Genomic DNA, 14436 nt, shown 5'->3' with positions numbered 1-14436 from the left:
ATCTCCCCTCCACCTGGCCTGGGATTTTCCATCGTCAAAGATTAAGTCCCCTTTGAGTTCATATAACAAGTAGTTTATAGATCAAGGTGTCATTTGTTTGCCATCGATTTTCTGGCTTTGGAAACAAGCAATTCAAATACTTTTGAGACTTTGAAGACCATCTAGTTCAGTTTCACAGATGAAAAGGCCGTCAAGAGCCAGGAAGGTAACACCAATGAATGAAGTGGTCCCGGCAGAAACTGTGGTTTACTTTGTTGAATTTTTGCCACTCACAAATAAAAGCCCAATTGTTGCCCAATCTTTCCATTTTTTTTTCAAGAGAAACTGAAAATCTTTTTTCCCCCCAAATGTTGGCTACTAATTTAATAAATAAGTAAGCTCTGTACCCATGTGCAGAGAAAAACTCACCCCTGCATTTTCATGTGGGACCTCCTCCAGTCAGTTTCAGCCCTGGCTTCAAAAACAAAAAGAAAAAAGGACCACCTGGAAGCTTTGAAAATGTGCCTGCTGGTCCCCTCCTGCAAGGGCAATCCTGATTATTTGGTAAGCTTTCAGGTGATTCTAATGTGTAGCCAGATTTGGAAACCTGGCCTAACCTGGCCTAACCTATTAAGATGAAAGGGCGGTCCGAAGATTAAAGCAGCCTGCAGCTAGCAGGAGACGATGTACACACTTATCCCAACACCCTGTTAACGAAACTCGTCATTTAAGTGCTACCTTTTTGCCAATGAACTAGAGTTTTAGGTTTCGATACATGTAGTTTGTAAATATTTCAAATACTTCCCCGGCAGAAGTATTAGTTTTCGATGTAGAGTCCCTTTTTCCTAACTCCAGTGACCATCATGCAACACTGACATCGGGCCAGACACTCCACGAAGGCAAAGGACTTGTCAGTCCCTCCCTTACCAGAGAGGTGAGGCGCACCTCAATAAGAACTTGCTCAATGGATGACTGTAGGATTTTCTAAGTTCTACTCTGTGTAAATTAGGACTAAAGTTCCATGAAAGCTCAAAAATCAGTGCCAAACAGAGAAATGTCAGTGACTAGGACCAATTCAGAGGAAACACACACTGAGGTCTCAGCTATCTAAGGGGAGGTTCACTAAGGTCACTGTTGACAATAAGTGAGGGCACAGCAAACAGGTCACAAGGGCCCATCTCAAACCGGTGATGAGGGTATCAAAGAGTTGCCTGTTCCTTTTATGCCAGTGAGGGGAAAGCTTCAGTTAGCTTAATACTGTATTGTCTATACCAGAAATGTTCTGGTAGAGAAGATCTTAAATGTTCTACACACACACACACACACACACACACGACTATGACAGGTGATGGGTGTGTTAACTAACCTTAATGTGGTGATCACTTTACAATGCATACACATATCAGATCACAATGGTGACCTTAAGCTCACACAAGGTTATTGCCAATTATAGCTTAATAAGGCCCTTAAAGTACATTAAAATAAACCAACATACAAAAATTTGCTCCTTTCGGTAATGCACCCTGAGCTTAAGCCAGACCCTCTCTGTTCAGAACTCTGTGTGACATCGGAGTAAATGCTGATTGGACTGAAATACATTTTCAAATCCAGAGATACATAGGCAGTCTCTCCTGATATCTGCCTAAGTCTTCTGCTGTGATTAAAATCAGGAGAAATCGAATGCTGTGGACCCATTAGAAGACTGTTTTGATTGTCACAAATTGTAGCGTCCGAAAACATCCTTAAACTGATTGTCTTTAAAAAAATGAAAGTTCTCCAAAAACAGAACAGGAACAAATAATTACGGTCCAAATGTCTGTGGTTCCTTGGAAATGCTGTGCTTTTCCTATTTTCCATCATTGTAGTACTACTGAAGGAATGGGTAGAGGTGAGAGGTTATGCTTGCATCTTAAAATTAGGTAGTGACCTCGTCTTTCAACCTTGAATTCATTTTTAATTTTAATTTTATCTTATACAATGTGTAAACAGTTCCCTGTTCTCTCGCATTTAGAAGTATAAACAACATAAATCTGTTAATTCTGTAATTTTTATAATTATGATGTCACCCAACCTTATCCTTCAAACCCTTTATGTGCAAAAACACAAAAATAAAAAAAAAACCATGAAAAATCAAGAATATTTTCAGAAAACTCACCACCAGAGACTGGAGGAAACAGAAAAGCAGAGTCATGTCAAATTTATAAATTAAAAAGATTTTAAACTACCATAATTACTGGATCACGAAGTCCTTCCCTAGCAGAGAACACACTGAGACCGTTGTCTTACTGCCTGTGGGTGCTCTCAGAGTGGGATATTTTCTAGTGACATCACCACTAATATTTTAGTGCATGATGGTGGCACAGTTCCATCAATGAATCTGGCTCATGTTGATTCATTTTTCTATTTGCTGGATTTTAAAAGGTATCATATTTCCCACTCAATGTGCATCAGCAATAATGTTGCCCTCTAAAACCTGTATTATCAAACCAAGCCTTCCAAAATTTTTATCAAATATAGAATAAATCCATCGATTACTAATTACTAAATGCCCACCATGGGCCCAACCTTCAGCACATTGCTGTGCTGTGGAGGATATAAAAAAAAGTTTTTTAAAAAAAGGTTTTTCTTTGATGAATTAATAAACCATAACGAGGCTTTACACATTAGTCTCCTTGGCCTCTGAGATGACACTTTAGCATCTACTCTGTCCCATTTTTCACTCTTATTTGTCGCCTCCTCCACTCTGCTTCTAAATGTTGGAGTTCCCTGTGGCTTAGACCTGTGCTTTCCATTCTCACTTCATTTTCACCCTGTCTGTGATCTCACTTATCTGTGGGGAAGCCACTGACTTCCAATTTCTTATCTCCTCTGATCTAGGATCCAAGACAGCACTGCATTTCCTTGTGAATGTCTTTAAAAAAGGCCTCCAATTCAAAATGTCGCCAACTGAACTCCTTTCTCCCAACCTGGACCTGGCGACGCTCCAGTATTCCACATTCACTTGAACCCAATACCTGGGAGTTACCTGCAGTACCCCTCACCCAGTCATGTCCAAGTCAACACTAAGTCCAATCAACTTTACTTCACAAATAAATGGTAAATCTATTACCATACATAATAGTAAATCCATTCATTTCTCTCTATCATCACTACCCTGGTCCAAGCGACCAATATCTCTGGCTCACAACAGACTCATAATCCATCTCCCTAAATAACTCTCCCTCCTCCATCCAGTTTTCAGAATAGAGCCAGGTGAGCTGCTTAAAATGCAGACCTGGCTATGTCACTCCCTTGCTTTAAAACTTTCAAGGTTTTCTATTGCTCTTACGATAAAGACTGTAACTCAGGCTGCAACACTGTGTAAGGTATAGCCTCTGCCTGCTTCTCTGGACTCTTCTCAGATAATGGCCCTCCTCACTCTCTGACCTCTGACCGCTGCTTGTTCTCAGCTCTCAAAAGCACTGGGGACCTTCTGGCTCCCCTTCCCTCTGCCCAGACTGCTCTTCCTTCTCCCTCCCACTTTCCTTCGGAAGACTTTATACATCTCTTTTGGAAAGCCTTCCCTCACCACCACGCTCCAACCTGGATGAGGCCCTCTTATAACTTTATTTCACATGACTCTTTATTTCACAACAGTTCTTAATTATACTTGGTTAATGTCTTTCTCCATCCTGGACCACAAACTCCCATAAGGCAGAAGCTAGTTCTAAATCGCTTATCATAGTAACCCAGCAACTAGACCAATGCTCTGCTGGGCAAAATGTCAATTGAATTAATGAGTGAGTGAGTGAGTGAGTGAGTGAATGAATGAATCATGGTAATGATGGATCTTTATACTCCGGCTATTAATACTCATCTTTATCCTCCCCGACAGCACAAACCATGAATCAAGATCAAGAGACACGAAGAAGCCCAGTTCAATATGAAAGGTAGTTTTGAGAACTCAGGGTACAAGCTGCATGGGGGGGAAAACACTGAAAGGAGAACTGGGAGGGTCTGATCTGGGTTCTTCGATTTGAGCAAGGAAAACAGCATCTCTGTGTATACCACGCAAGAACTAGCCATATCTGTTTCATAAATGAATCCCTTAACTCATGTAAGTCCCTTTGTAAATACGTAAGAAAAAAATCACTTTCACATATATTTTTTTTTTACAAAGGCAAGTCACCTAGGATCTTCGATAAGGACTTAAAGTGACCCCAATTCAGTACCTCAATATGTCCTTTACATTTATACTTTAAATATCTCTCCAGCTTTCAGAGTCCATCCTTAAATTAACATTATGGTGCTATATCCCAATATCTTCTACAAAGTCTTGGGCTTAAGCTTAAAAGATATGAATCAAAGTCTAAGTCACTTATTAAACTGCAAGTGGCCATAAAGTGGAGTTAATGCCTTTTGCCGGGCAGAGCAAACCAGGAAATGGCTTGACTTGCGAGGTCTCAAGAACCCCTGCAAAAGCTGAGTAAAATTGCTAGGGAAGTACATCTAAATCATGTAAAGTACAAGCTCCCCGATCGTTTAAGATCGTGAGCGATAACCTACCAAACAGAATACTTCCTGAGTTTCCCCTCGAGGATTTTTTTTAAAAGTTCAAAATGCTATCTTCAGCAACATGGTCATTCATATCCTTCCTTTGTAAATCATGGATTTTTAAAGCCGTTGTCCTTTGAATTACAAAGTCCCAAATCCCAGAGAAGTCTTTATACTGTTATGTTAATTGGGCATTAATATTTACTGCTTACATTCAGCAGCATGTTTATCTCTGGAAATTTTTTCCTTGCTATATGAGTATTTCAAAATCTATAATAATAAAAGCATAATATGCATATCGACCAAATGGCCACACAGCGGAACAACCATCTGGACGACCATGCTATGACACCCACTGGCACCAGGCCAGCCAAGGTGGGTGTGATGCGATTGGTCGGAGGGGCTCCAGGCCCAGGTCACTGACCAGCGGGCTGTGGTGAGGTGGGTGTGATGCGATTGGTCGGAGGGGCTCCATCATCACCCCAAAGAGGGAGGCCCAGGTCACTGACCAGCGGGCTGTGGTGGGTGGGTGGGGCCTCCCTCTGTGGGGCAATCAATCAATCGCAGGGCTCCCAGACTGCAAGAGGGCACCGTCCGCGCTGAGGGACCACCCTCCCCCACCCCCCACCCCCGCCACACACCGAATGCATGAATTTCGTGCACGGGGCCTCTATTTGAGATATAATAACATTAAGACAATTTTCTTTTTAAAAAATGATCAAGGTATTAGGCTACCTTAGTCATCTTCTGCTGCATAACAAATTAACCCCAACCGTAAGTTTAAAACAACAAACATTTATTGTCTTCCAGTGTAAGTGCAGGGGCCGGAGGAGGCTTAGCTGGGTGTCTGTGGCTTGGGTTTTCATGAGCTTGCAGACAAGCTTTGGTGGGAGGGGCTGTAGCCATTCTGATGTTGGACTGCGGAAGGCTCTCCCTCCAAGGTCACTGTTATGGTGGCTGTCAACAGGCTTCAGTTTTACAGTGGCTGTTGGACTGGGGGCCTGAGTTCTTCCTACCACACGGAGGTGGGACTCCCTCATTTCCTTTCCACATGGGCCTCTTCGATGTGCCACTCAATACATGGCAGTTGGTTTTCTCTAGAGTGAAGGATCCAAAAGACAGCAACCCAGACAGAGGCCACAGTGCCTTTGAGTGACCTATTCTCCAAAGTTGCACATCTTTGCTTCTGCTTTCCTCTGTTCATTTGCAATGAGTCACTAAGTCCAGCCCACTCTCCGGGGGGTGGGGGGAATTTGGATTTAACCTCTCGAAGGAAGGAATACCAAAGAATCTGTGGACATATTTTTAAAAGCACCCCATGGACAGTAGTGAGAAGCAGGAGAGATGGACACATTTGGAATTAGGAAGATCTGTGTCTTATTTATTTGTTTTTAATATGTTTTTATTGTATTTTAGTGGGAAAGAGAGGGATAGAGAGATAGAAACATCGATGAGAGATAAACATCATAGGTTGGCTGCTTCTTGCATGCCCTTTACAGGGGATCGAGCCCACAACACGGGCATATGCCCTCCTGGTTCATGGGTTGATGCTCAACCACTGAGCAATCCTGGCCAGGCAGAATATCTGTGTTTTAATCTGGACTGTGTTACTTACCTACTGAGGGGCTTTTTATAATTATTTAACCTCCTCATGTCATAGTTTCGCCAAATGTACAATGAGGTAAATCCCAGGAATTCTGTGTGGGATTTAATAATATAGCATGAAAAAGAGCTTGGTATAGCCCCCAGTCATACTAAGCACTCCCTAAACCTTGTCCACATAACAGTAATTAGTGAAGCAACCTACTTATTGAGAGCCCACTAAGTAGATAATACACAGTCCTTCGGAGTTCACATCGAGCAGTTAGGAAAGTAAATCCGAACTTGGACATAGAATGTGCTTTTCCCTCTAGAAATCTGAGGGCTTCCTGAAGAGAGGTGGTCAGAAAGTAGCCTCTGTGACATAAGGAAATAGATAGCAGGTTTAAGCGTCTTCGTTGGTTGCTTTTTTAAGAGTGGCTGTTCCTTCAACATAACTCTCTCAGAAGCAGAGCCTTTTGCAGGAGGGGAGGGGGTGGAGGAGGCAGTGCTGTCAGTGGGGCCTCTCCTCTGGACACCCCAGGGCCCAAAGGGGTCTTTCTGGAGCACAGTTTACAAATCTGCACTAACAGATTGTGCCTGTAATCCCAAGTACAAAGGGTCAAAGGTCGTGCTTTAAAACCATGTCAACTTAATATAGCCATTTAAGTAAACAGTGTCATACATATGTTCTACAAGGAAATCTTGTTTCTCCTTTTAAAAACATGCAATGCTCTAAACCTTAAAGTCGGAAGGGAATGCCTTTCAGTCAATCCCGGCTTGTTTCTTCTAAGGAAAAAAAAAGACCATTTTTACATGATTGTCCTTTCGTATCTCCGTAGATCTCATTCTGAGCCAATAATGTGTGTTTCACATAGATTGCGTTATTAGATACTAACTCTAGGCTCCCCACAACTTGCAATCAAAGCAAAGATAAACAAGAGGCCTTAAAGCCTCGTCTTTTCTCAATTTAGAATTAGAGGTTAGAGGAATTTCAGCGCTGGTCAGCCTGCATATCCATGCTGCTTATCATCCCGGAGTCAAAGCTCAAATGATGGAGAAGAATTTCTTCTTTCGAGTTTCGTTCCCCAAGTGCCAAGGCGACCAAGGGTAATTTTCCTGTGGGCTATTGCAAGTATAAAGATTAGTCAAAGATTTCATTAAATATTCCATAGCCCTCGTGTGGCATTTAAAAAACAAAGCCCACCAAAAAACGGTAACTATGGAAAGACTGAAAAATGGAGGCCAACAATCCAAACTCAAGCACATTATAAAATACATGAATTCTTATACAACATCAATGTCCTGCTCTTCAGAGCTGCTTGCTTCCAAGCCTGTTATTAGCCTTGTGTCAAAACTTTATTCTTGGCAGATGGGTGATTTTCTGAAGAGCTTTGTGGTCCATGTCTTTGGATACCAAGATAGCAGGTTTGACCACTGTGAGGTAGGCTTTGAAAACAATCCACGGATTCCAGGTTAACTTCATCCAGCTCACATGAAGTATACCAGGCGCCCACGTCTGTTGCGGTTTGATAATACAGATTTGTCAGAGACTGCAGGCCTAGCCACATAGCACCAAGGATAGGGGCTGGGCACGCGGAGAAGAGCAGGAGTAACTGACTCGTGTTAAGAATAGAGGCTCCAAAGTTGTCAGAAACCAAGTTGTAACCTCTGCTGTGTCATTTACCACCTATGAACCCCTGGGCAAGTGCCTAAAATCCCTGAGTCTCATTCCATCCTTCTGAGGTCCCCACGGCCATGTGACCCACAGCAGGATTAACTGTGACCTGCACAGACAATGCCAGGCACACCGAAGGCACTGGGCTGTGTCTGACTTAGCGGGTCCTGCTTCACGTTTGATGTTTAGGACACATGTTCAAAGTCCAAGTTCTTCTAAGTCATCACACTGCTGTGAGTAGTTCTTAGCTAACTGATGGAGGCTCAGCTACACGTAAGTCTACTGAATACGTTTTGTTCTTACTGTTTTTTTTCTTTGAGAACATAGGCTGTGTCCAACATGATGCTGGATGTCAATATCACTGTGTTTTCATAGAACTTACTATCTAGTGACAAAGACTAGTTAATTGAATATAGGAGAGGGTCCAAATAAAAGTGTATGCATAATGGTTAAAAACTGTAAAATTAAATGCAATGTGATATTCTGGATTGAATCCTGGGACAGAACAAAAAGGCATTAGTGGAAACACAGAAACTCTGAATAAAATCTGGAATTTCACTTATAGTGTACTAATGTCGGTTTCTTCGTTTGGACAAGTACACCATGGTGAGGGATGTTAACGTTAGGGGAAAGCTCGTCAAGGAAATCTACATCTTTATAACTTTTCTGTAAGTATGAAATGAGTCCAGTGCAAGTAGCCTGTCTCTTCCCCAACCATATCCCCTCCCCCTCCAACCTCACACTGACTAATTTCTAACCGCCAGCACCCGCGTCACTTTGGCTGAAGGCTCCCTTTAGCATCCTGAGACTGCTTTGCTCTGCCCAGCATTAGTGCCCAGCAATTACTGACTGAGGAAAGTTGGTGGGTAAATATTCAAACTCTTTCAACCTTGGGTGAGAGGACTCCAAGCTGTGGGTTTTGCCTGGGCTCCCAAACTCTCTTCAAAAAGATCACTGATCTTTTCGTAAGGGCTGTAACTTGCTTGACAATGCTCACGTGAGTGGCTCCTTGTCCTACCTCATTTCACTTTCCCAAATGAAATTTTACCTGGATCCTTATGTCGTGGTCTGCTTCTGGGAGAAATCCAGACCAAGACATCACTCCTGACTATATGTGCTGATGGAGAGAAGGGCCTACTGAATGTGTCAGTTCACGGTCATTGGCTGGGGGAGATCATGGGTGCCCTGGATTACTTTTCAGTTCCTGGAAAGAGCTCCTCATTCCATAGTGTGAAGAAATCACACCAAATTATAAATACACTGGGAACTCGAAAGCCACACATTTTGGGATGTGTGGAAGGGAAGCAAATGTTTGGAAAAATGCTAACAGAAATTTCCATTCTCAAATGCATGCATGCATTCATTCAACCAGAACCTACTAAGGATTTTCTATAGGATATAAAGTGAACAAAACAGAAAAGGTCCTTACTTTTAGGAAGCTTACATTTCTGTCAGTGGACATGGACACTCGCACACAAAAAAAACGACCCAGGTAAACAAATTAATAAACAAGATAATATTAGACAGTGATAAGTGCTATGAAGAAAAGGAAACAAGCTCATATGATAGCATGACCTAGATGGGGGAAGGTTACTCTAATAGGGACCAAAACATGTGCAGGCTTTGGTGTGCACTCCTCTGGGGACTCCGTTCTTATGTCACGTCGTCACAGGCTGCCCTTTACCAAGAAAGGCCTTTTACCACAACCCCCGTCACCCCAACTGGCCAACATTCGATTGTCCCTTAACTTACCCAAAGTCCCACCATGTCTAAGGAGGGTCTCCCAACACCAGCAAATAGAAATCTCTCTTACAAATATGTGTACCCAGGAATGGCTTTTGTATTGATTCTTAAATCCAAACTTCGTAAGGCACCAATAAACAACCTGTCACGGCTGTTGTGTGGCAGTGGTCTGGGCAGCCTGGCGGAGACCTCACAAGCAACTCATCTCCGGACAGCAGCCCCCTTCTGAAGGAGCGAAATTGCAACAGTTTCAGTGAAACGGAGGGTCCTTAGGACTTTGGTTAAATGTAGCTTAAGTCCTAGCTCTAGAAATCCTCTCTCTCTCTCTCTCTCTCTCTCTCTCTCTCTCTCTCTCTCTGTCTCTCTCTCTCTGTAGGTCCCTCAAGACCTAGCCTTTGCCCCAATAATCAGCAACCCCTCAGGCAGCAGAACAGCCCAGACCTGACTGCTGGTCACAGGTCCAGACCTCTGCAGGCGAAAGATCACATCTTGACCAAAGTTGTTTCAGGAGAAATGAACCCCTGGCTACTTTCTCACAGGGGTGTTGGAACAGAGGTCAGAACTGTCCTCAAGACCTGAGGAAAAGATTCATGACCCTTACCTCACCTCTGACTAGTAAGCTCCCTGTAGGACCCAGAACCCCTAACCCACCTGTCCTGTGACTTAGCCCTAATCTGTAACCTACATGCCATCGGGCTCCCTGCCTCTGGGTTGGCCTATTCAATAGGAAGCTGTTTCTCTCTCCATCCTGCACACTCCTGCTCAGGCATTTCTTGGGGCCAGTGCACAAGCAGGCGGACTCTGATATTGGGGTCCTCGTACCGCAAACAAAAGAAGCAGTTGGGGACTCACTGAGGGCGTAACTTCGGTTTACTGGGAAAGAAGGAGGGGAGGAAGTAGCAGGTGGTATCAAGCGGATCTTCTATGAGTGAAGGTTTCAAGTTTCCTCTCTCCGAGACCCTCAGAAAGGTGCTGCAGAGTCATCTCCTGCTGCTGCCCCACCTGCCAGGCTGCCAGGCATGGTTTGGCTCATTGAAACGGCAACAGCCTTGTGAAGTAAGAATCACCACCCCCATTTGGCAGATAAAGCTCCAAGAGCTGAAGTGATTTGCTGAGATCATGAAGGTGGTAAATGGCAAAGCCAGATTCAGATCTCATCAGACAAGCAAGATTTGCGATTCCAAAGCCTGCTCCCTGCCCTTTTGAGAATGTCAACCTACCCCCAGGCTTTCACAGTGGTTGATGCCTCAGAGGGCATGGGCCAGCCCTAATCCACAGGCAAACAATTCCTGGACAATTGTCACTTATCTCAATTCACAATGTACCCACTCAGCTAGTTAACACAGACGAATAACGAGATAAGCAGCATCCTATCCCATGGTCCCAGTCAATGCTGACGGGTGGGAATGTGATGTGAAGAGAGAACCTTGGGCCCAGCTGGTGTGGTGCAGTGGTTGAGTGTCAACCTATGAACGAGAAGGTCAGGGTTCAATTCCCACACATACCAGGGTTGCAGGCTCGATCCCCAGTGTGGAGGGTGTAGGAGGCAGCCAATCAATGATTTTCTCTCATCATTGATGTTTCTATCTCTCCTTCTCCTTTCCTCTCTGAAATCAATAAAAACATATTTTTAAAAAAAGAATACCTTATAAGGTAGGCCCTACCTGTTTGTAACATGCAGTTTCAATTTGCTTGTCTTCACAACATTCTACATCTGGTTTTAGGGGGTTGGTAATCCTTGAGGGAGAGAAATTAAGTAGCTATTTCTATTGCATGTAGAAGTCAATGGACCATGGCAGTATTACTTCCCATAGGTTTATAAAAAGTTCAGGCACAAAAAAATGTTTGGAAACTATTATCATCATGTTTTGACTAAGGATGATTAATAATATGAAGAGAGTGAGTTGTTATCGTGTTTACAGGCTTAAAATTAGCAAACAGTGCAGTGAGATGGCTCAGAAAGCCCATAAGTATTAAGCTGCCTTCACAGATGTAGAGTCCAGAACTAAGGATTTCACATCTGTGTTTCAGACGGTACACAAGAAAGTGGCGAGGATGTGGAATCTAGGACATAGTGGTCGGGGTAGAGAAGGGTGGGACCCCGTGTGGGTGAGGAAAGGCTACAAGAATAGCCAAAAAAGAATTCAGGAAGAAGGAGTGCAGTGTTTGCTTTCAAATACAGTACCTAAAGGGGAGAGGTTTCAGGGGTGGGCAAACTTTTTGACTCGAGGGCCACAATGGGTTCTTAAACTGGACCGGAGGGCCGGAACAAAAGCATGGATGGAGTGTTTGTGTGAGCTAATAGAAATTCAAAGTAAACATCATTACATAAAAGGGTATGGTCTTTTTTTCCCCAATAGTTTTATTCATTTCAAATGGGCCGGATCCGGCCCGCGGGCCGTAGTTTGCCCACGGCTGGGTTAGATTCACTGTGTGTGGCTCCAGCAACTGACCAGTAGGCCAATGGGTGGAAGAAAATGTCGATTCAGTACAAGTTAGAACTTTCTGAGAATGAACCGCCTAGAATGCACTGGTCGGCGAGAAAGAGACATTCCCATCAGATTAGTCCCAGGAAAGGTGGGCTGGCCCATTTACAGGGAGAGTTACTCATTGGCAATTCATGTACCTGATAGAGAGTTAACTCTAAAGTTGGTCATCAGCCCAGTCAACCATTTCATTGGGCACATTATTTACATTATACTGTTCCATATTGAAGAAAATCACTTGCCAAAAAGCTATCCCATTTCACCTTGTTTACACCACAAGTGGAGAGCTGACCCCTGTCTTCCCAAGCTTCAGTTCTCACCGATTCAAGATTCACAAAGTGGCTAGGTGATTTGAACACTCATATTATTTAAATGATTACCAAAGAGATTATAGGGTGTGTGTGTGTGTGTGTGTGTGTGTGTTGTTGTTGGTGGTTTTTTTTAAAGAAGGAAAAGTGGTTTGGGTCGACACGTGAACACACTAAGAAATAGAAGTTACTTTTATCATTGGCATGTTTTTAAAAAAATTGTTCTCTAAAAGCCAACCACATCTCCATAATTGTGCAATTTACCAGTGGAATGACAGGGTAGCTTTAGCTTTGGGTTAGCAGGTTTCAAAAAATAAAGCCCACGCCTTTTTCTTAGCTCCCTATATCGCTGCGCGGTATTGTCGCTGCATCACTCAGATTTATCTTTACATTAACAATGCTCACCAGCGGATAGCCAGAAAGGCTCACCAAGTTGGACCAACTTCAAGATGTGTCTATGTGGGGGTGCTTCATGCCCTTGGCAGAAGCAGGCCGCACCAGGCCCCATTAATTACTTTATGCTATAAACATCATGTCCTCGGCCAACGAGAAACCCAGTATGACAATCCCATAGGCTACCAAGCACCATAAACATCCGTTAACACAGGCGCCACAGACAGCACAGGGAAGGCGTCGTGCATCCATTTTTAAGTGGCTTATGATGTGCAGTCTGCTGTTTAAAAACTAATAATCAAAAACACAGTCCCAAACTCTGCCTAGAACAAATATTTACAAGGCAAAGTTGTGGAATGTGGCACTTTGTCATTGCATTGATAGACTTGCATTTCACACCTTGGCCCATTAAGGGCTGGCTCTCCCGGGCAGGCAGGAGACCCAAACTGCAATTTCACTTTGACATCTTTACTCCACAAGGAAAGCTGACTGTTGACTCACCAACGTTCCTTAGACCCACGTGAAGCAGAAAGTGTACAGCGGGGGAAGGAGATGAGGCCTGGGACACGCTTCCGCTACAAATGATGCCCGCCAGGTCCGCCCGGAGGGAAGCCACACAGAACTGGCGACCCCTTGAAATCCAATCTGCGACAACTGAGCTTTGCTTTTCTCAAAAGGAAACAGAATCCCCAATCACAGAAAAGGTGGGACCAACAACCCTGTCTGCCAAACTATTTTATTTTGTTTCTAGCCAGCATTTTCATTTCTGGAAATGTTTCCATACTAGTTACCTCCAAGATCTATCCGTTAGTACCCCAGGGAGAACGCCTTCGAGGGTGACCCAGGTGGAAACTAGCCTAGAACACCAGCTGGTCAGGGCACAGAGCTGCCACAGCTGCCAGGAAAGGTGAGCGCCTTCCCGGGCACACATGCCAGGGAGCCTAACAGTAAACACTCTGGGGAACCCGGGAACATCTGGTCTTCACTATGGACAGCAGCACCCCGGGATTCAAATCCGCAGCTCTGACTTGGGTTCAGGTCTCTAGGGTTCTGTGTGTGTCTCTCCCCGCCCCCCCCCCCCCCACACACACACACATTTCCTAGAATCCTCTCCCTCCCTCGCAGGTCTCTTGAGAGTTCCAGAAGCCACCTCTAGCCCTCTGCACCTGAAAGGCAATGGGTCTAGAACTGTCAAGTCCGTGGCACTTAAATCCTATGCCGGAACTCCGGCAACGTCCCAGCCCTCAGGCCTCCTGTTACCTTTTCCTGCCCCTTCAAAGGTCTCCAGGCGTCACCCACAGGCAGGCGGCACCTCTCTGGCCTCCTCCCCCCTGCACACCTTACTGGCTCCCGCGCCGACACGCCTCCCAGGCGCACACACGCGCACACGTACACCCTTTGGGTACACAATCCCCGCACCCCGCCGCCCGGCCCCGGCCAACAAGCGTCCCCCTCCGGGTCATAGATAAAGCGCTCGCCCCCAAATACACTTCCCCATGCGCCCTCAAAGTGGGTGACACTGCCAGTAAACTTTTCCAGCAAAACTCTCTGTGGAGAGAGCCCCTCCAGGCACCGCCGGCACCAGTCGGAGCGAGTGCCAACGTAGGGTGGCCCTCCGCTCGCCCCCAAATCCCGGCTGTCCGAGCGCCCCAGACACGCGGCTGCCCCGCTCACCGGGACCCTCGCGCCTGGGACACTTCTGTCCAAACTCCGAGCCTGCTTGATTTCATAACCACGA

The 14436-nt window shown here is 44.7% G+C and overlaps 1 protein-coding gene across 3 annotated transcripts in view; it reads right to left on the bottom strand.

The window, feature by feature from the left end:
* The window catches only part of GHR (growth hormone receptor), a 200700-nt gene that overhangs the window by 185987 nt on the left and 277 nt on the right, over window positions 1-14436 (bottom strand). The window contains exons 2-3 of one of the 3 annotated variants that reach the window (XM_015571011.1): window positions 11176-11248; window positions 10841-10977 (exon numbers count right to left, since the gene is read on the bottom strand). The exons of the other annotated variants lie outside the window; for them this stretch is intronic. The gene's annotated coding sequence lies outside the window, so the exon portion shown is untranslated. The remainder of the gene's footprint in view (window positions 1-10840; window positions 10978-11175; window positions 11249-14436) is intronic. 3 annotated transcript variants of the gene reach the window in all.

Source organism: Myotis davidii, unplaced genomic scaffold (assembly GCF_000327345.1).
Source record: "Myotis davidii unplaced genomic scaffold, ASM32734v1 scaffold348, whole genome shotgun sequence".
NCBI lineage: Eukaryota > Metazoa > Chordata > Mammalia > Chiroptera > Vespertilionidae > Myotis > Myotis davidii.
The sequence above is the reverse complement of the archived record's forward strand: the minus strand, read 5'-3'. Positions and strand labels throughout refer to the sequence as shown.